This window comes from Strix uralensis, chromosome 1 (assembly GCF_047716275.1).
Source record: "Strix uralensis isolate ZFMK-TIS-50842 chromosome 1, bStrUra1, whole genome shotgun sequence".
Classification (NCBI taxonomy): domain Eukaryota; kingdom Metazoa; phylum Chordata; class Aves; order Strigiformes; family Strigidae; genus Strix; species Strix uralensis.
Window position 1 is genome coordinate 128,138,761 of NC_133972.1, and position 22,987 is coordinate 128,161,747.

The following is a 22,987-nucleotide window of genomic DNA, read 5'->3' on the forward strand; positions in this document are numbered from 1 at the left end:
TTTCCAGAAGGCTAGCTGGAAACATCTCTTCTAAGAGGGTGAAAGTTCTTCTAATCTCTGCATGTCCATCTTCCTCCATCTAGGCTTTGTTCTTGAGAAGTTTCCCACTTGATTAGTGACTTTTTTAATGTTTCTTCTGAGGTTCAGTCTTTCTTCCTTTACAGCTGCAGTTTCTATTAGCACAGTCATGTGCTGTCAACTTTAAAGGGGAAATACATATAAAATCTGTAACGGACTGTATCCTTTCTTCTCTATCCAAAATAGTATGCAAATACTTAGAATGGGGAGTTTTGGTTTATGCGTTTTACCGGACCTTTCCACAACAAGTCAAAAAAAAAAAAATCCTATCCAGGGGAACTCTTGTCAGCAGTAGCAGTAGCAGTAGGGAGAGGACTAATGCAGAGAAAATTAGTTTTTTTAGTCTTCATATCTATACTAGAATGACAGCCTCAGTACGCTTGTGCTGCACACAGTGGTAAGTATGTTAAGAAATGCTCACTGCAGATAGAGATTAACTGCCCTGCTGAGAGTTCCTAGTTTTGAGGTTACATCTATCTGTGTTACGGAAATGTTTCGCTTATGCCATCCAAACATACTGGAGAGGCCAAGTTGTGGTAGAAAAGACTTTGAAGAGTATTTATTGGATTATTAGCTATGGAGCTGGTCGTTCAATTGCTTCTGCAGCCCATTTCTCATGTTTTTAATATGTGTTTAGCTGAAGTATGGATTGAAGGATTAGTATCACATTATAATAAGCAGGCTGCCAGACACAAACCCAGGAGGGGTTTAGTACCTGCCCAACAGCTGGCTTCTCCCATTCAGGAGGAAATGCTTGAAAGACACTATTATATTGCATTCAGTTGTTTATTTTATTTTTTAAAATTTTAGGTTTAAGTGGATGAAATTTTCACTTAATTTTTATGGTAACGGAATACAGTAGTCTGAGGTGACAAGACTATCCAATTAAGCTGACAGTGATAGCAAAGTCATAACACTAATTGCTTCAGTAACTGTATACAAAGCAAGTGAATAAAAACCTAAGGGTGCAGTAGCTTCATTGTTGGGAGTGGCTGGCCTAAAAATATTGGTGGTTAATCTTAACTTTGTTCCTCTTATTTAGCAACTGTGATCTGCTTTTGTGGAACTATTGTTTCTCTTCGTAGAGAACCGATACACACGCCTTTCAGTTTGCCAGCTTGTGCCAAGTCACTCACAGATAGTGCTTGTCTTCTGATTGCCATTGATAACCTAGGAGAAGTGATTTGCTGGTCTTATATCAAGACTTATATTGTATCAACCTCTTCTGAAGGAAAAAAAAGGAGGAACTTAAAATATTGTCCTAAGAATTAGGTTCTGTGCAACTTAAGGAATAATGCCTGTTGCTCTGGAGTGGGCTGAATTGTGTGCGTCATTTCACCATCAAGTACAGTTTTCTTCTGGTTGTTTCTGGTAGACTGCTGCTCTCCCAGATGGCTCTCTCTTATTAGTGGGAGAAGAAGCCATTCATTCACCTGATGTGATTTCAAGCAACGGCTGTCCAAGACAGAGCTTCTAAACATAGAGCCACTGAACTGAGCACTGGCCTGAAATGGTTAATATCAGACCTCCAGCTCATGTCAGCTACTCTTCTTTTCTTTTTTTTTCTGTACAGAAATTGCCATTATGCACCACCTAATAGTAAGTTCAGGAGGAAAAAAAAAAAAAAGGGACATGGGAAAAAACCATTTCTGCTGCATCTGAGCTGTTTCATTTAGGGGAGAATATAAAAAGAAAAAGCTCAAAGGCAGTTCTGCTTCACTCCCTGTGCATAGCACCTCCTGTCACTCAAGCCATTCTTGTCTTCTTTTAGCTGTGCTCTCCTGCCCTGCCCTGGCACACCAGCCCAGACTTACTAGGAAAAAATTGCTTGGAAAGAGTGTATTTATGGGGTTCTTTTAAAGAGCTAATTTAATAAATTGCAGGGAGCTGCTCTCGGCTACAGGCTGAAGGTGTATGAGGATGAAAGCAGAGAGCTGCTTTGAGTGCCAGAAGTGGCTGTTCCAAGGAAAGCAGAGCAGAGGTTTTATTAAGATCATCTCTTTTACCCAAAGCTGCCCATTAGCATAGACAGTCACAGGATATCATTTAGGAGGCAGCTATGCTTATCAGAAACAATACACTGTTTGTTTCTGCTGTCTTTAATGCAGACACAGCCACAGGTTCATCTCCTGGCCTCCCTTTGTGAATTCTTCTCTCACTACAAAAGGCTGTTTTGCTCAAACCTTCAGCAGCTGGCTGGGTTTTACTGGTGAAGTAGGCAGTGTGCAATGGGCAAAAGTGCCTTCGTATTCTAAAAGCCATTCTCTCTTGCAGCTTTTCTCCTGAGATTAGTTAAACTATCTGGCCAGAGATTATAGAAGAGGTGACAGTTTACCACCATTTACCAGAATACCACTACATATGTTCCACTTTGAGTACTAACACTGTTGATCAAATTATTTGCTCCATGGAATTATTTCATTTTCAGAAGAGGAAGACTACTTTTAAAATATTTAGCGAACAGTCTTCAAAATTGCAAATACATGTCTTTCTGATAATTCTATAAAGCTTTAGGAAACTACTATGCATGTGAAAAGCATTTCTTTTATAAAAATCTCTCTGAGCATTTAAACCAACAGGCAGTTTAAATAAAATCAGCAAAGTGAGAAAAATCAATATCAGTCATTGCAGTTATTTGTCAAACAGGATAGAACTGAATCCAGTCCAGCCTCATTCTTCAGAAAAGCGAGAAATTCTTAAGAACTCAGAAAATGATAAGTAGATAAATTTGAAAAAGCTCTAATATTATCTTTCAAAGAAAAATCCCTGCAAATTTAAACATTCCCCTTTGCCTATGTTAATGCTACAAATAAATAACAATAACATTTGCAAATTATTGTTGACACACCTCTGAATCTGCTAAGTGCCCAAACATGGGATGAGATATGCAACAGAAATCCCGAAAGCAAGAGACCCACAAAATTATACGTGCAGAAATCCTGAAAACTGGGAAGCTTTATTAGTGCACCATGAATATAAACTCATTTTATGCTTCTCTATTTCTGCTGACAATTTCTAAAATTGGAAGTAATGAAAAGAGAAACTCTGTAGGTAATGTAGGTACCTTTGAGGATGTGGTGGGTACATAAAGAGATGATTGCAGGCTACTTGCTTATTACTTTGCAGAACTCCTGTAGCAATAGATCTGTTGCAGTAGCAGTAGTCTTCTCTTAGTTATAAACACTAACACAAGATGTAGACACTACTTCTGTAAAAAAAGAAAAAAAGCGAGTCTTGAGAAGATCTTGAGATTTGGGCATGAACAATTCCAAATGAATGCCAAAAGCGTTGGACAGACAGAACCAGGAGAAAACACTGCTGGTGGTTATGTCATCTTCACATCTCAGAATGTGGGAGGTGACTGTGGCTGCTCTACTGGATCATGGTGTGGAATATAGTCTTGGAAATAGCAGCATGCTAATAATTTGTCGTTAAATTTCATTATTTGGGATAATAAAAGCAGATAGGAAGCAGGTGCAGAAAGCTGATCAAACATGCTGCTACATGTTTATTCCAGTCTGTACTGTACAAAAAGTACAAAATGTGAATAGCTGATTTCATCATCTAAATTTTCTAAATGTGCTTTAAAGGTGGCCCTAAATAGTGCACACTGCAAGAATCAAGGAGGGAAATGGAAAAACTACGGGTGAGCACTGTGAGGTCTGCAACAGTCACAGAACTTGAAAAACTACTAAACCTATTACTCTGACAAAGTCAAACACTAGGGTATCATCCTTCACTTCACCTCCAGTCCATCGGAGCAGGTTTTTGGAGCACCTGATACACATTCTCACCATGCAGACCCCTTCTCAGCTCCCCTCACCACCAGGAAAATGCCACCTTGATGAGGTTGATTTACAGCTGTTTATCCATAGCATTCAGACACAGAAGCATGATAGGCTTTCCTAAAACAAGGCATGAAGGACCAATGACAGCAGTTACACATATCCCTCAACATTCACCAGTATTCGTGAAACACCAAAAAGCACAATTCCCCAGTGATCATTGTGCAGTTGTTTTATTTTAATATTGGTTTTCAGTGAATTTATTAACAAGCTGAAATGAAAAATCATGTTCACATGCAAATTCCCTCTGGGCTATGGTGGCAGCAGGAGTAGAACATAACAATGTATTGTAATCAAAACCATTATACCATTAAACATCACTCACTAATACAGAACTGTACAGCTGGAAAACTACTGCTGTCCTTGATGAACTTTCATGAATGGTTGTGACATTATTCTATGATTCTGGCTGCAAAAAGCAGATTTTACTGATTTCCCTAGATCACAGTAAATTATCGACAGTTGAAAGTTTGAACCTAAAGCCGTGCTGGTGATAGTAATATGTGGCTTAATTAATGCAGACAAAAAGGGAGCTTGTTTCTCTGGCAGTTTAATCCCAACACCTCAGGGTTTCAGTGTCTTTGTTTCTCCCTTCAATATTCTTGTAAGTGATTTTTTTTTTCCCATTGTTTTGTCTTATCCAAGTCATAGTACAGCTGTTTCCACATCAGGAACACAGCTGCCATGACTGTGATGGAAACCTTGTGAATGTCCAAGGCAGTCTCCTCCATCTCCACCCCGCTCTTCCTCCTACCTCCTCTGGGCTTAAGTAGTCACAGTGGAGGCACTTGGGCATGTCAGCTTAATTTCCATACATGCTCTTGGGCACCTCTCTGATCTGATCTGCCTTTTTACATTTGTTTTAAGTAGAATAATTTCTCACCCTCCTGAAATATAATAATTTCCCACTGAAAATGAATGACAGTTATTGTAAACACACTATTTTTAGATGCTTTTCTTAAAGCTTTTTTCCGTCTGTGCTCTTATACCTCTTGTAACGCTACAGCAAGCTGCTGAAACTGGTTTTGTCCTAGAAACTGACAATTTGGGTATCAAAAGATATCAGCCTGTGTGAGCTACTGGCTCCCGACAGGATGGCAAGCACTTTTTAAAAATTATTTGATTAAACATAAATAAAATTACTAGAATTTGGGGTGTTTTTTTCTATACTGGGCTGACACTTAAAATATTATTTTGTCTCATCCCATTCAATATGCGATTCACCACAAACTGAAAAGTCACAGTGTCTGGTACTTACAGTGAAAGGAAAGGATATGGAAGTCTTGATTGCACACTGGAAATGGTTTTGTGGCCTCTGTGTTATCCAGTGGCTGAGGAAGTCAACAGGATATCCAGGTTCAACTTTCTGTTCTGCATGACAACATATGCACTGGTCTTACATATCCAGAAAAGTTCCCTAAACACAAAGCTAGAGGATGTTCAGAAGTCTTCCAGTCTGTCCTGTTGTTACTTAACCACCATCTTTATATGTTAATTTATTTGGAAACTGACAACCGCTTCTCTTGCCTTAAATGAGACCTCTTGTCACCGTAGCATAAATCCATTCTTTGACTCATCAAGTATTTATTTTCTCTAAAGTGAAACGGAGTGCACAAGAAATGCTTGATGGTGTGATCCTCAGTGTGCAAGAATCCTGTGAAGATCCCTGCCATGGCAGGAGGCATTAATTCTCAGTATTCTGCCTTTTACTTCTCAAGGACTGTATAGCCTGTGCAATTTTGTGCTTGCCCTTCATTCTTTTTTTCTCAGGATGACCACTAGAAGCAGAGCCACGAAATTTTCATGATTACAGAATTGTTTAGATTAAATAACTTAATCCTTCATCACTGTAGGTTTCCATGGTTAGTGCTCTGTTCTCACTGTTGGTTTTTATCATGTTTTTCTTTCCATCTTGGAAGCAGTAAAGCACAAGACAGATTCAAGCTGGGTCACAGAGCAATCAAACTGAATGACAAGCAATGTTGCCTACTTGAGAAGAGCAAAAGGTCTGCTTGGCTGCAATTTGAAACATTATTTCCTGGGAAAACAGTCTGCCTCTTGAATTTGTGATCATGGCATTCTCATATTCTTCTAAACCCTCAGTGATCAGTCTTCTATGAGATTTGCTTAAAAATCCTATAATTTGGAAAGATAACCCACCTTTTTGGGTTCTTATTTTTATTCTCTGTTGACTGTCTTGGATATTCTATAATCTGCTTATTATTACACAAAGATAGAGGCTGGAAATATTAGTTGTGTTCTTTGTTTTCTATTTTAACAGAAGCTGAGTCTTACAGTTCACTTATAGTGAATGACATTATTCACATGGCTCCAAGAGATACAGCTTTAAAAAAAGAAAAAGTACTCTATATTACAAGAGTCATGATACCATTGTGTAAGTTACTAATTCTGGTATCCTGCAGTACTTGAATAATAGAAAGAAAGATGAGTTAATGATTTTAAAAACTTTTTTGTTCCTTTGTCTTTACAAGCGACTTAGAGACTAAATGCTCCTGGAGCTGCTAGTACCGTTCCATATGGGTTTCCAGGCAACTATGGGGAAAGGATGCATATATTATACATTCTGCATTATGCATCAATTATTTAATCAAAAGTTCGAAAGGGCTTGATTTAGCATATTCCCTGCAGACAAATCCTTCATAATGATTTTAGTCTGTAAGTGTTCACTCACAGCACAATATCCTGAAAATGGGTTCAGATTTTCTTTTCTTTTCCTTTTAAGTGTAAGAGTTTATTAATATACTTGACAGATCATAATAGCTGTTAGAGAGCTGACATATAACCTGTAAATTTGGCGTGTTCATTGAGGGACTGCTATTCAGACTTTTCTTCAATGTTAGCACGAAGTGTACTGTTACTACGTAAAAGGGCTGTGGTATCTCAGATGTCCCTGAGTATTTGATCTTAAAGGCTACCACTGTCTCATGGCAAGTCTGTCTTGTACAAGATTGATACAAGAACTATCAGTAGATATTTGGAATTCATTTTAATGTCAAAAAGAGTGAACCAAACAAGGATATGTATCTTAAACTCTCACATTTTCATTTGCTTGGAGAGCTATTTTTCAAACATACCCATGATTCCAAGTGGCTTCTGTTAAAAACTGAGTTGCAGAAGATGGTCAGCTAATATTATTTTGTCCTTTACAGATGAAAATCACTGAATTGGCTTCCTCTGAGTCAGAAGTTGACAGACACGTAGATTAGGCCACGTCCCAAGTATACCTACATGCTGCCCTCTGCTACACAGGTGGCTCAGCCCTGCCTTGATGCAGACAGCTTTTGTAATTGGATCATAGCTGAAAATCTCTTCTTACTGACTTCCTGAACTCTGTGAAAACTGCCATTCACTGTGCTATTTCTGATGGCTTTCCTGATGCAGGTTTAAGGTTGGACAGTCTGTTCAGTTGCCCACTGATGTCTCTGAACATCTGCTACTGGTAACAGGCATCAGTCACCTTTGTCTGGCAGGCTTTGGATTAGTTACCCGAAACCAGAAAGTTTCTGCATTTTATTTTGCATTGGTCCTCCTAATGAACACTTCAGACAAAGGAAAATAAATTATTATTAGCTTAGTACTCTTCTAGACAGTCTAAGAATTACGAAATACATGCAGGCATACAATCTCATGGAAACAAAGTGATACCTTCACGATCACAGGATCACCGTATCTTCTGAGGGATGCTGCTTCTTCATGTGAGAGCTTTTTCTTCTTTCATGCTCTTGTTTTTCCCCTCAAACTGTAGCTGTTTTAAAGTCTCCTTCATCATTTCCCTGTACCTTCTTCAGCTTCATGTCATTATCTGTGACATTTGCTTTATCTCTCTCTGCAACCCTCATTCTCTTGGCTGCTGTCTCCTTTCCTGTTACCCTCTTGGCTCCAAGCATCTTTCTTCAGGCAAACCGTTTGTTACACTTGAGCCTTTGTTACCTTTCCCTGGGCTGTTCTGGTCTATCCCATTTGGGTGTTTTGCTGGGTCTGTCCTGATGTCACGTGAGCACCTCCATAATGTGCCAGAGTTCACTAAGCAGTGTACCTTAATGCCTGTCGCATGTTGGTCATTCTCTTAGTTTTTTGCCGTATGACAACATTTTTATGCGAAAATGGGGAAGAAAAAGTAAAAGGTCATCCTTGGAGTAGATATCTGTGAGTTTGGTGATCATTGTCCTTTGTTCTGAGGGAGCTTCAGTCCATCATCTTGAACAAGCCCTACCTCTATATTCTTGACTCAAAGCAGTAAGTCTTGAGGAGTGATACATGAGCTCAGTCCATACATGTTTTCTGTAAAGGGCAGTTTTTATGTCCTTGCAGAAAATTGTTTTCCTGAGGAGGTAAACTGCAGCATTTTGCCCTATCTGTGTTGTAGCATTGCATTCCAAGTGTCTTTCTCCATTGCATCTGCTGAGTTGGGATATTTGTTGAGGTCTTTTTGCCCTGTCCTGGTTTTAACTCTTGTTACTCAGCTCTGGAGAATTAGTAGGCACTACACAGCTTTCCTCCACCTTAACCACACAGTCTGCACCATCTTCCTGCCTAAATAGTGATCTCCGTCACAGCCTCACATAGGCAGTCTGATCTGTCTCCAGTCCTTCCTCGTTCCCTTTCAGCCTCTGTCTCCAGTGACTTTTACAAATAAACCCGCTGTGGAGCCAGCAGGGACACTGGCTGTCTATGGTGAATGTTCTCAGCAATTATGGGCTTCCTCAGGGTGAAGACAGCAGATAGTCCACAGAAGGAAAGTCAGAGTGTGGGACCTGACATAATTTTTACTATAATTCTCTCCTTCTGTAAATCCCAAAGAGTGTTTTTTTCCATGACCATTTATTTTCAGAGTTAAATCAAAAGTCAGTTTATGTACCTCTAACAATATAGATCAATGTCATAACACCCAGAATATTCAAAGAGAAGCTTTAGCTTAACCATTAGCTCATATTTTTTACCCACCAGCTGCACCTAGTATTATTTTCTGTAAGTCTTAGTGAAAGATTTCGTACAGCATATATCTGGTATGCTAGAACAAGTTGTGAGAACAGAAGATGTTGACCATAAAAATAATTTCCTGCTTTTATAAGTGTGAAGAGACCACACAATATAATGTCCTCAGTGCACACTGTTATTAATATGGTTCTGGGACTCTACACAATGAACATTCAGCTTCCTGGCGTTAATGTTTGTGATATACAACGGCTTTACAGAGCAGTTTTCCTTGTGCTGAATTAAGGCATTCCTAGGCTGAATTCAGACTGAATTATATATGTGATATTGTTGTTGGCTGCAATGGATTTTTATGAAGGTATTTGTGAGCAGTTTTTGTCCCTTTACTGAGAAAAGTGTGGGCTAATTCCAGGAGGAGTTCTCTGTATGCTCAGCGTTTTCTTCTGTCCATGTGGATGGATAGATGGATGTCTCCTTTCCTGACAGAAAGTAAATTGAAAGTAACTCTGTTGAACTCACTGACATTACTATGGCACAAAGAAAGGAATGAATCAGTCTTTTGGTGTGTGTTGTTTGAGGAGGTTGAACTCATTTTCTGATAAATGAAGCCAACACTGGTATCATACTGCATCTCTTGTTCAGGCACTGATCTTCCCCAAGTTTAATTTTCCCCATTTCATTCATCTATATTTTGCCTTGAAACTTATTTTGTCTTGGATTTGCAGGATATCTTTATTGCATGTGTAAAATAAAGTATGACAGATAAGTGGCCATGTATGTTGGGACTCTTACTCCATCTAGGGGCCCTGACAATATCATTAAAGAGCTTCTGTCACACAGAGGAGGAGGAAGGATAGATGTGTGGGACTTCACCTAAATCCTATTTATCTGTCATTCCACATTCTGCAGCTTTGTTTCCTTTCTCACTGCTGCTGACTGTCAAGCTATGTTCGTGTCAGCTGGAGCTTTTCTCCTTTTCTTGGCCTATTCCTCATACCTATTTTCTTAAGAGATGTGAAGTTTTAGTGCATGATACTGCAAATTGCTGCCATGGGGAGCCACTGTAATTGCCTCCTGATACTGGCGTTCTGGTTACTGAGCAAATCAGACGGGGAACTGGAGCACTGAGTAGCTCTTGCAGAAGACTGCTTTGAATATGAGTAATGGCAGGAGGGCAAATGTGGAAAGATTGTGTGAACACAAAGTCAGAGTTGAGTCAAATATTCTCTACAGTTTCTCTGATTGAAATATTGTTTACTCAAATGAATTTGATACCAAAAAAAATTATCTTCTGGATACCAAGGTCCATCTCTCCTTATCTCAAAGCTGATTACAACTTGGATCCCAAAAGATTTTTGGGCAAATAGATCTTGTTGTCTTCAAATGTAATAGGTGTTTAAATACCTATGAAAGCTTGAATTTATGGCAGTAATTAGCACCTCCATTACTAATCTCAGCAAAAGGTTAAATGAGATTAGAATCTGAACTGTCCTTATGACTTCAGGCGTAAAATGCTTTTTCACCAAAGTCCTGTGTGTCACGTGAGTGTTCTACTTCATAGCAATGCTCTCGCATTCAACATCTGAGGCTGGTATTGGAATTTTGTCCCAGAAACCCTCTGGATTGACCCAAACTCTTCAGAAGAGAGAAGCATATGCCACGACTCTTTAGTATGTCTCTTCTGTTCTTTGGGTGAAAAATGCAATTCTGGTATCAGGCAGCTTACCCAAGCATTAAGTTCATCTTAAGTATTTCTCTTATTATTTTTAGTAAATGAAAATAATATGGGCCAAATTCAGTCCGCATTACATAAGAAATTATTTAAATTAATAGAATAAGGATCAGCTTAAGCATATGTATACATGTAAAATACTACATCTTTTATATTCAAGAAAATGCACAATTCACATTTCATTAGTATTCTGTACCTTGTGTTACTGTTTACAGTCGTGCCAACCCTAAATGATTAGAAAAAAAATAATTACAGAAGACAAAATAGCCATGGATCAAACTCTGAAAAACAGGAGATGGGTGGGCCAAGGAGGGCTTTTGTCTTCAAGCAGTTCTAAATGTATAATAGGTCCTCATTCTTTTTCATTGACCTTTGTTCTTTGACAATATAATTTCAGCTTGTTTTCTATAGCCTTGAAGGAAGAAATTGTTATAAGGAACTGTTAAATTATGTATTCTCTTGTCATCACAAGCTGTTTTTTAAAGAAAACAGCAATTAATATGAGATTGGGGATAATACCCTGTATCCTTAGAGTTGGTAACATACTGCTTCAAAATTAATGAAAAATATAAATAACCCAATTTGTTAACATTTACATTCACTTTACATTTGCTTTTTGCTGGTAACAGTGCCAAAGCAAGCTGTAGTCTTCTTGTGGCACGGGGAGTTTTTTAGGGGGGATAGAGGGAGCTGGCAGCGGTTGTATCAAAGGAAAAAAACTGAAGCTATTTAAGAGAGAAAGATGTAGTATTAGTCAGACTTGGCATTTGAAGAAACATACTTCTGGAGGAGATTTTATCACTGTATAAGGACATTCAACATGAAGACATTTTGCCCTTCCCACTGCACGGGCTTGGCATTGTTTGCCTATCACACGCGATCGCCTGTATGGGACATCCACACCACCAAATCTCCAAGCTCATAGTCTTGATTCAACAAAATACACAGACAAGGCCATTTTCTGGAGACAGAAGCAGAGATGCACAGCCTTTGATTTGTGTTAGCTCACTTGACATTGCACCAGTAGAGAGTTAACATGTTATAGCAAATGTGTGCTGCCTTTACTAAAATATACCCAGTAGTGCCATCCTGTGGTCAGGAATGCGGCTACCAGAAGGCTTGTGCACTGTGTCCCGCCTGTTTTCTAAAAGCTGGTTTGCCTTGGGTTGTTACACACAATCTGAGTTGTGCCAGGCTCTAAAATTACATTCATATGTTCAGTCATTTCCAAACTTCCAGTTTAATCTGCTGAATAGGAGGGCTGGAAATGGCTTTTTCTTTTCTCTCAAAATATTATTTTGAAAGTCTCCATAATTCAGTTTCTGTCACTAAATCTGTAACAGAGATGGTACTTTGAAAATCAACTCCAGTTACAGTATCAGCCAGCCTTGGAGACGTTTGGCGCCTTTTGGGAGTGCAGAAGCTTTTTCCTAATGTATTGTTTGCTGTAATATAGTACAGAAGAGTTATATTTAATTAGACTTTTGAAATGCTGTAATTTTACTAATTGAAATATGAACTCAGATGTAAGGTAAATTGACCTTATTTTAAGAGAAATGAGAAAGCTGTTGTGTATCATATGTATTTACTCACCAAGTTTTGTTACCTCATGTCCTCATGAATTCTTTGGCTAATTTAAAGCTGACATTTGCAAAACCCATTTGAAGGAACTAATTAGTCAGATTGAGGCCTGATCGCACAATGCGTCAGAGAAAGCCTTTCTCATTAAAATAGCATTATGGTGGGATAGCAAGAATAATAGACATGCATAATCTAGGAATGCCATTGTCTGTTTGGGGAGGGTATTTATAAAGTTTCTGGCTATGGAATACACGTAGCAACAGGTCTGCTATTTACAGATCAGTCTTTAATTCAGAAATATGTTCAAATCTTGAAACAGGAAAATTACTTCTAAACAATGGATTTAAGCTATGCAACTTGTTAGCTTCAGTGCAGAGTTTTAATTGAGTGGTCTTTCCTGGTTGTCGTCAAAATATTAAGAAGCTTAGCGTTAGATATTTTTATTATTTTATTCATACTTCATTCAGCATTTTGAATAAATAAAGTGTGTTTAAAAAGAAGGAAACACTTTCCCATCGTCTGGGTGACAAGTAGGTGACAACAGTTTCCCAGCCCAGCACTGCAGGGTGCATCACCCACCATTGCCTTTTGCAGAATCGACTGTCATTAGTGCTGCTCCTTGGGGAGACCGATGGCTTCCTCAGCCACCCACAGAGAGCCCTTCAGGCTTCAGTTAAATACAGGTGAGACAAAATAGGCAGGAATGGACAGCAGGAGGAGAAGGAACTTTTACTGTAAATTAATGTAAAAGAGAAGAATTTTACTGGAGACCTTTACATACTCTTACACCTTGGTGGATTTGTAAGGTATCATACTAAAAGGAAAAAGACCTCATTTCAGTGTATTGTTAGCCTAACATTAGTAGCAGTTGGCCAAGTTGACAGACACTTCCAACAGGCCACGTTTGTTTAATGTGCTGTAGTGCTCAGAAGGGTTTAGAATAACTCATTTTTCCTTCTGGGTAGAACAGAAGGTGAGGATACAACGATGCAAGCCCAGGTATACAGACAGGAGAACCTTAAAAACTTTTCCCCAGAATTTTCAGTGTCTCACTTGTACACATCATGTCCTGCAGATTTCCAAACACCCAGCAGCCAGGTTTGGCAGCCACTCAGAAATGTCCCCTGTGGCTGCAGCGTGCAGCTGGCCGGCACATGCACAGAGAACCCAGCTCCTGATAGCTGGGACTTTGCTTGTCCCGTGTGCTATCACATGGACAGGTGATCTGCATGAACTCAGTGAGTGCAAACACAGCTGACTTCACGTGCATAGTAGTTCTGAAGAAAGATGTTTCCATTGGCTGGTCTGAATGTTTAGTTCCTTACCCAGGCAATCCTCCTCACTCTAGGTATCCACCATTGGGGTGGGCAGGTAGAAGTGGATAGCCTTACTCCAGCTTCCTGCTGAGCTGGTGCGTAGGACACACCTGCACTCTCACAGCACGGGCAAAGAGGTAAGGAGGAGGAGGAATGCATGCACCTGTCAGGGGACTAAATGAAACCATGACCTCCCTCTGAGATCCCTTGGCGTTTGAAGGAAAGCTTGGAGTGTTTGAGTACACAAGAGTGCTGCAGAAGCCTTCTGTACACCTCACAGAAAACCTCTTGAGGATATGGAGTACTCTTTCCCAAGCATTCAAGAGGTCTCAGAGCGAGCTCTATGGTTTTTTGTTTGTTGCATGTGTCAGAAAAGGGGCTTGGAGCACAGCTTACTTGAGCAATGGCTTTAGAGAAAAATCAGTGGCACAACACTGATTCCTCTCCAGTAGGAGAGTCATTATATGTTTTTGTAGTATAGGTTAATGACTAGACAAGGACATCACAGAATCACTGGGGTTGGCAGAGACCACTGGAGAGAGCAAGGTCAGCTAGAAAGGTTGCTCAGGGCTGTGTCCAATATGATCTTGAATATCTTCAAGGATAGAGACTCCACAGCCTCTCTGGGCAACCTGGCAAGTGTTTGACAACCCTCACAGGGAAATTTTTTTTCTTCTGTTTAAATGCTTTCCCATATTTGTGCCCATTGCCTTCTGTGCTTTCACTATCCTTTCCCTGAGAAACATCTGTCTTCATCTTCTTTACTCCCTTGCACCAGATGTTTATACACACTTAAAAAGTCTTCCTGAGCCTTGTCTCCTCCAGGCTGAACAATCCCAACTCTCTCAGCCTGTCCCCATATGACAGTTGCCTCAGTCCCTTCATCATCTTCATGGCCCTTTGCTGGACTTCGGACCCAGCACTCCCGATGTGACACCAGTGCTGAGTAGAGGGTAAGGATCACGTCCCTCCACCTGCTGACAACACACTGCCCAATGCGTCCCAGGAGGATGTTGGATGCCTTTGCTGAAAAGGCGTATTGCTGGTTGGCACCCAGCCTGTACTAGTACATGGGGTTATTCCTTTCCACATTCAGGACTTTATATTTCCATTTGTTGCACTTCATGAAGTTGCTGTTTGCATATTTCTCCAGCTATTGAGGTCCCTCTGAATGGCAGCCCAGCCTTCTGGTCTATCAGTTATTCTTCCCAGTTTTGTATCAGCTGCAAACTTGCTGAGGGTACACTCTGTCCCATCATCCGGGTCATTTATGAAGATGTTAAACAGCTTTGGCCCCGGTATCAGACCGGGGGATATACCACTGGTGACTGTCCTCCAACTGGATTTGGTGCCACTAATCGCAAGATTTTCAGCTAATCTGTTCAGCCAGTTTTCAGTCTACCTCACTGTCCACTTGTGCAGCCCGTGCTTACTAGTTTGCCAATGAGGATATTATGGAACACAGTGTTGAAAGCCTTGCTAAAGTCAAAATAAAGAATGTCCATTACTCTCCCTTGTCCCATGAGCTAGTCATTTCATTGTGGAAGACAAAGAGATTGGTCAAGCATGATTTTTCTGTTATAAATCCACGCTGACTGCTTCCAAACACCTTCTTATCCTTAATATGCTTGGAAATAGCTTCCAGGAGGATTCACTCCATCCCCTTTCTAGGGACTGAGTTGAGGTTTTAATTCACTGGATCATCCTTCTTGCTATTCTTGAGAATAGGAGCGACACCAGTTTTCTCACAGCCCTCAGGAAAACCCCTAGTTGCCACAGCCTTTCAAAGACAATTGAGTGGCCTCACACTGACATTAGCCACCTCCCTCAGCACTCATAGGTGCATTCCCCATCAGGTCCTATGGACTTGACTATGCCTGTCTGTTGAAACATCCTCTAACCAGATCCTCCTCCACTGACGTTGTCTTCCTTGCTCCAGATAGTCCCACTTGTTGCTGAGGCCTTTGTCCTGAAGACAGATTTTACCAGTAAGCCTTGACAAATTCAATTCCAGGTGGGAAGTCTTTGACAAGACTTGATTTTTGTGAAGAAGTAAATGTTGTCTCATTGCTCTTGGTTATCAGTATACAATCCTCTTACAACTTTTCATACTATTGTATGGGTCCAATAAACACATCTCTAAAAATTAAAGCATTTTGGGATCAGAATAACATGGCAGTAAATATTCCAAATATTTTGTTAATTTCTTCATTAAGCTTGCAGTATTTTCCTACCAGTCACTGCATCTACAAATCTAGAAACCGAGTGAAATAGCAAGAAGATGCAATGACATAGATTTTGACATTAACATATTCAGATGTGTGCTGACAAGCTAGAATTCCACCAGTCTTGCTTTTGGAAAACAGTGGTGACCAGCCCAAGAGCTGCTGATGGCCTGCAGAGCATTCAGAAGTGGCCCAACGCACACCAAGCTCGATGGATCGGCTGCCTAGCAGGTGCCCAGACATGCTAGAAATCACTGGGCTGTATGAACGGTGTCTGGCAACAGAGGTCAGCAAGGGAGGTAGACGAGGAGCCCAAGAGACATGGGAGCAGGAATAGGAACGTACAGTACATTTCCAGGTAGAGACTGAGAGGTTCAGATATTTGGTCAGTGAGTAGCCTGGATGTGCCAGGCCATGTAGGGTGACAGCTGTCACCAGACAAACCCAGCCAAAGAGTTGGGTACCTCATTTTAACTCTGAGCAGAAGTAACACCCTGATACATTTTCATATAATTTGGCACCCAGAGACTGTAAAAGGCTGCAAGCCATCATAGCTGGCACATCGATCTGCGTAGTGGTGGGACGTGCAGATAGAGCTTCTGGTGTTCATGCTACAGCTGACTGATTTGAGGGGCATCTTGGCCACAAATGGGTGTAGTTAGAGGGAAAACACGTCTCGCTCAGTCTTCTGTTACCCACCTGGCAGCAGGAGAGAGGGAGCCAAACAGAAAGCGTAGTGACTTCCCAGGACTTCATAGCAATGACGATGACAAATGGCTCCAATATCCTGATTTGTGATGGGTTCATAGATTCTAATAAAAAAAAAGAAGAGCCGTCTAACATATTTTATAATATTTTTAGGATTGTTGGACAAGGAAGCATAAATCATTCCCTTTTAATGAAATCCACCTTAAATATCTTTCATACATTCAAGTGCCATTGATTTCAGATGACAGTACTAGTATGTTTAAACTCAAGCATGTCTGTAAGAGCCTTGCTGAACTAAAATCTTAATGAAATGTATACTAAAATTTTGGAAATCATTTAAATTAATACTTCTTTAAAAGTTTTTCATGTATTCACCGACAAAAGAAAATCTGTCAAGGAGGAATTCTGTCCTATCAATTGGGCATTTTTAACCTAGATTTAGTTAGACCTACTGTATGTTAAGTAAATTTGAACTGATTATTAAAGCCCCAATTTAGTTGCTTCCCTTGTTTGATTAAGTGTAATCTCCTCTTCCATGCTCATTTAGTAATAAATGGAGAGATAACATTGTAGGGTTTGAGGTTCAGGTGGAATACAAAAAAATTCAGTAGAACAAATGAGGATTTTTGCATAAGTAGATCTGTTTAATGGTAAGAAAGCTTAAGTACACAGACTGTTTTTTTTTGGTTTTTTTTTTACTACTTAAAAGATAAACTTCCACTACAGTTTTCTTTTTTTCTGCTTGATTAGGGCAATATAATTTCTTGACAACTGATGCTTGAGGTAATCTGCCTCCTTTGAGATTAGTGATATATCTGAGATTATCTGTATCTCACAGCCTTTCCATAATTCTAAATAAACTGCATGATGGAAAAAAGACTTAATTTTTCACTGCCATATTAAATTGTAATCTCTTTGCTTTGACTTGAAAAAAAATTAGTGTTGTCCATCTCTCACATTTTGGCTATTAAGATACCGTTATCTACCAAACAGAAAATTACTAGTTGCAGGTAAATTAGTTACTAGTTACAATAAATTAAAAATACATTGGTTTCCTGCTAATGAAGAGACTAAAAGCCAGTTGAAGAGGGAGGATCAAGATCAGTAAAACTGACATACATGTTTATAGTAAGCAACATAGTTTTGTCCTAAATTCTGCTTTCTCCAAATGCATCCAGAGTACACCTCTTCCACAAATTAACCTGTTGACAGAGTTGTAGGTGACAGAGTTCTGCACTGTAATTACTGACTACCCTTTTTCATCATCAAAGTAGTAAAAGGCAATAGGAAAAGATGTTCTGAACACAGGTAAAGGCAGAAGGGCAGGGAGTAAAACTTCAAGGGTGTCTGAAACTTTTTAGTTTGAGGAAAATACAAAACTCCTTTCAAACTGAGCCAGCCATCTTTCATTCACCCCTACATCCTGCAGAGAGACTGATCAATTCAGTTACAATGTGCTGGCAACGAGCACTCTCCAAATGTTGTTTTAACAGCTGAAGGAGACCACTGAAGGAAATAACATTTGTTATTTGGAGTATATTTTCATGCATTAATCTTAATTCTCTGCAGTTCAGCCAGGGTCTCCTCAAAGTATGCATTTTTGGTAATGATTGCTGTGGAGTGAATGGCAGCCATCTGTAATGCTGCTCATCTGCGTCGTCCCACTTCTGTCCGGATACTGAACTTTATTTACATTCACTAATCACTATCTGTTACAGAACGTGCTCAAATACGAAACCCTCTATGACAGTGTTTAAATATTACTTAATCTCATAAAAGTTAAATTAGCAGACAGTGTTTGCCATAGAAGATCTAATAATGCAGATGTTTAGCTTAGCTGTGACTTTAGAAATCACTTAACAGAAAATCTGAAGGGAAATGTATAGCTTAGCAATTGCTTGTGGAAATCATCTACATTTTTTTCAGACATCAGGCAAATGATGGAGGTCTTCTATACCTGGATAGCTGTACAGAGTGCGAGGCCTTTCTGAAGGGTCTGTGAAGATTGGCTGGGCTGCATGATTTTGTATTGCCTTATATCACACAGGTGCTAGATACAAGCAGCTTTTACTCCTACTACCTAGTGATCAACTGCTGCCACTGAAGAAACAGCTGGCAGATTTCTGTAGTTTTACAGATCTATTTCAGAAAGGGCATCTTTCTCATACTGAGGGGTAATTCCCTTTTCAGAGGGAAATGGGTGTAAGGCAACAAAACCAGCAACAGCAATGAGAAGTTAAAAACAAGTTTGACTTTGTTGAGGGAATGCATCTGTAAGCTAGTTTGTTACACTGTAAACTCTTCTTGTTAGCGTCATAATAGTATGTAGAAATCACATTCAGGTTTTATTGCACTACATGTTGTGCAAACAAAGTAAGGAGATGTGCCTTCTTCAGTGAGATTAAAGCAATCACAGAGATGGATAAATAAATATGGGCATAGTAGGTATTACAGAAAATGGGTAGCAGAGGGGATGAAAATTAAAATGAGAGGAACATAAGCTTATGCAAAGTTTGCAAGGTTTACATTCTGTTATTACATTGAAAAGACAACAGATATCATATTAGCTGTAGGCATAAATTTCTAATAGTACAAATGAATAGAGTGGAGCTTGCAGAGACTTGTGTTTTACTCTGCCTTTTCCCAATGCTGACTGATGCATCGTATAATACGTAATTCTCAGCATGGTATAATATCTCTCTATATCTCTCATACTCATTAACTATGTGAGTAAACTTAAAAAAAAATAAGATTCGAAGTGATCAGTAGGGCACTACCCCCAGACGTAATCTGTGCAAGGTTAAGCGATGCAGTCAGTGTAAGAGACTGTGACTATGACAAGATCTGGTAGCTGTTCATACAGATTAAAGTATTTATTATTTGTATTTTATATAAAAACTGAATTATTCTAGACCATGTAGTAGTCACATCAGAAAAGACCTCTTAATGTTTAAAGAGCAAGGTGTGAGATTCATCTTGGTTAACTTTACCAGCTCTGAGGTTACGTGTCTCATGTAAACTTGTCACTTTAGGCTTTGTCACTGAAGAAATATGGGTACCTTCAAAGCACTGTTTATCCCACCTGTCTCCAAACAGCTGCTTTAAGGTGCATTTTTCTTTCACTGACATTAGTGGGAACCTTGATCACCAGCTGGCAGCAGACACCTAATTTTTGACCTTTAAATTTAGGTGGGTGAATTCTTGTCCATAGCAACTGACTTCAGTAAAGGCCAGAGACTTCAGTCCTCTGTACAGCACTCTAACAAACTCTCCTTGTGATTTCGAGCTAGACGTTTCAGCCGATATTTTCAAAATTAGTAGATCTTGTTAAATGTCTGGCTCTTGTCCATCTTCCATTTCCTCCTCCAGGAAATCTCTGTAGAGAGAATTGAAATTCATAAATAAAATGCAAAATAAAATAGTGCAGTAAGATTGTTGTTTATTCAGCTTCAAGTGGAACCAAAGTGTTTCTGGAAGAAAAAAAAAATAAAAGCCCAAGTAAAATTATTTATAGTACAAATGCACAGCAGTTCCTTGAGACTAATATTTTCTGGTGAGTGGGGGACTGTTACTGCTGTGTAATTTCCAATAAGTCATTTTCTTAGTCTTGTGCCCTACCTTTCTGGCATACCAATGAATATCATTGAAGATAGCTTATGAGGCTTTTAGGTTAGAGTTAACACTAAAACCAATATTTTTCTCTCAGATGTGTTAGTGTACTGATATTATTAGTCCCACGTCTGCTAGCCTCTGGATATTTCCCTTCCCAGGACCATCATCAAAACTAATGCTGGATATGGCTATGTTATGAAAAATACAATATCAGTGGGAAAAGAAAAAAAAAAACAAAACATGAAAATCTGACAGCCACATAGTATCAGTACTGGATCATGTGAAGAATAAGGACACCAACCCCCATTTTAGCCTCATTCTTTGTGCCAGCTGTTTTCCTCCATGCTCTCTTATTTAAGAGTTTTCCACTACTAGGCTATAACAATTAAAGTTAAATTGCTGCATGAAATTAAATTCTCTCTGTTAGGGAGCCCGGATGTCTGGTTCATCTGCCCAGGGTGTCTTTTTATCAGTGCTGGGGAAACCATTGCAGTTCCCCATGACTGCAGAAGTAAACTACTAGATACACACATGGTCAAATTGCTGGGTTCGATCCTCTGCCCTGATCAGGTGCAGGGCTGCTTGAGACACATGCCCAGGCAGCTCAGATGATGTGATTTGTTAGCCTTTATATTTCCTTTTTCCTCTACCATGTTCATGCCCAGATAAAGAGCCTGTCTCTGTTTATTCTTTAACCACTAGTTCCAATGTTGCTGATTTTACATCCTTACTCAGTATTTATGATAGCATTGCACTAGTAATTTCTGCCTCAGTCAGCAGTGTTAAGCTAGTACCCGTGTTCGTGCTTTTTCCCAGGTTGCTATCTTGTAAGTGTAGCCTCAAGTCAAGGTTAGCCACCTGCGTATGCATTACTGCCTTTTTGCTATTTGTTATGCCTGGTAATTTCCCATGTTGCTATATTGTTAGTGTAGCTACAGTTCAGGTTCAACAGTTTGCACAAATACCCTCACACCCAGCAGCTGCTGGTAGAAACACCTTCTCCTTCATCTGCTTGGTCTGAATTACCAGAGACAGCCCCCATGGCCAGCAACAGCTAGACCTTGAGGGAAACATCATGCTTATCATTCTGCTTTCTGCCTGCCCTTCCTCTCTTAATAAGGCCACAAAATACTTTCACATGGATCCAGCCTGTTGCTGCACCTTCTGGCATGTTGATCCATATTTCTTCCTTGGCTGCCCAAGTGGTGACCCAGAGCGGGAAATGCTCATTCACCCTTTTGTCCTGGACCAGACGGTGGCCTGCTTTCTGGTGACTTCTTCTGTACTCTGCCTGGTCTGGCCTCTGAGCCATGTGGAGAAGCTGCCCAGAAAGGGTCACTTATTATGTGCAGGCCATCTTCCTGGAGATCATTCATCTCCCATTTACCCAGATGACCTCTGCAGTAACCTGACAGTGAAAACTAGTTGAATGGGAATGACTGCATTAACAGGGTATGAGACCCATGCCAGATTTTTTTACAGGGAAACTTCCCTCCAGCTAGAAGACAAAAAGAAACAGTTCAGAGAGGTTGTATGCTCCACCCAACTGGCTTAATTAAGAACAGCACTCTGAAGACAACCTGACAGCATACAAGGTCACCTATAGAAGTGTCCTTTTAATACCAAGGCCAAATAAATATTTAGGTGTCATGACAGAACTGCATCTTTCAATTTTTCCCAATTATTTGCTAGGGAACAGCAAGAAGAAGTGGAAAAGTGCCTTGTCTAGTGCCTGAAATATTTGCTGCTGCTGTTGCTGCTCACCTGTATGGTGTACCTTCCTCCTTGGGCTTATACATGCAGTAGCAGGGCATTAGAGATCTTTTTTTCCTGAGGTAGAAGAAAAGAACCACTCATAGGGAAAAATTCTAGGCTGAGTAAAATGACAGTATATCTGATTTCATTTATCTATCTAGTATCAGCTTAAATTTCCCTGCCATCAGACCATCATCTTGCATTGCAGTCTGAGACAGCACCTGCAAACCTAGAAAGTAAAAATATAATTATGAGGATTAGAATTAGATTTCTCTATCCACAAAAAAATGTATCTCCTTCCACATACAGATGACTCTTGATATGTCCTAAGACATAATGTCATGCTAAATAGTAAAAACTATACAGTAGTTTCTCTGGTAAAAAAAAAGAATTTGCATCCTGAACCTTATGATTTATTTCTTATTGACAGTTTAGTAGGACAGTAGGTAAAAAAGGGATGATTGATTGAGTTCAGGTTTGAACTAAATCCAAATTTTGCATGAATGCAAATTTTTTTTATTTTTGGCATGGTCCACCGCTTCTGGAAATGCCAATCTGTGACAAGCCGATCATACTGCCACAATAACAGTGCTATGCAAACAAGATTTCTGTTTGGGCACAATGTGAAGGGTAGAGAATCTGCTTTAAGCTGTCCCTGTAGGTAGAAACAGCCCCCATGAAATTCAGCTTAGACCGGGACTTTATCAAAGAGAGAGAGATTTAACAAATTATTTGGCAAATATATTTAGAAGACACAAAATAAGACTTCGGGATCACTTCATTACATGTTCTTTGTTTAAATGTAGCTTGTCTACCCTGACTCAATTACAATTCTATTTCTGTGAAATATTTTGCTTTCCATACAAATTGCTGAAGAGTTTTCGAAATGTCAGTATGTGTTAAGCACTTAATATTCGTAGGATCTTCTGAAAAGCCCATCTGCTATGCAAATTAATATCTAAGAGTAATTTCTGAATGGGTATTCATAGAGGCATGGTTCAGAAAAACAATTAGCATATATTTACCTTCCAGTGATTTCCGTAAAATACAGATTTTTAGTTGAATGCTTTATACAATAAGGAATGATTTCCCAGTCTGAAGTTGTACACATTGCAACTAATAATATCAATATATTGTTTACTTATTAACAGATTTAAATTTTATTTGCTTGTTCTTTCA

The 22,987-nt window shown here is 39.5% G+C and overlaps 1 protein-coding gene across 17 annotated transcripts in view; it reads left to right on the forward strand.

Annotated features, from left to right (window-relative positions):
- Nucleotides 1-22,987, forward strand: part of DTNA (dystrobrevin alpha) — a 197,066-nt gene that overhangs the window by 101,223 nt on the left and 72,856 nt on the right. The window lies entirely within an intron of this gene.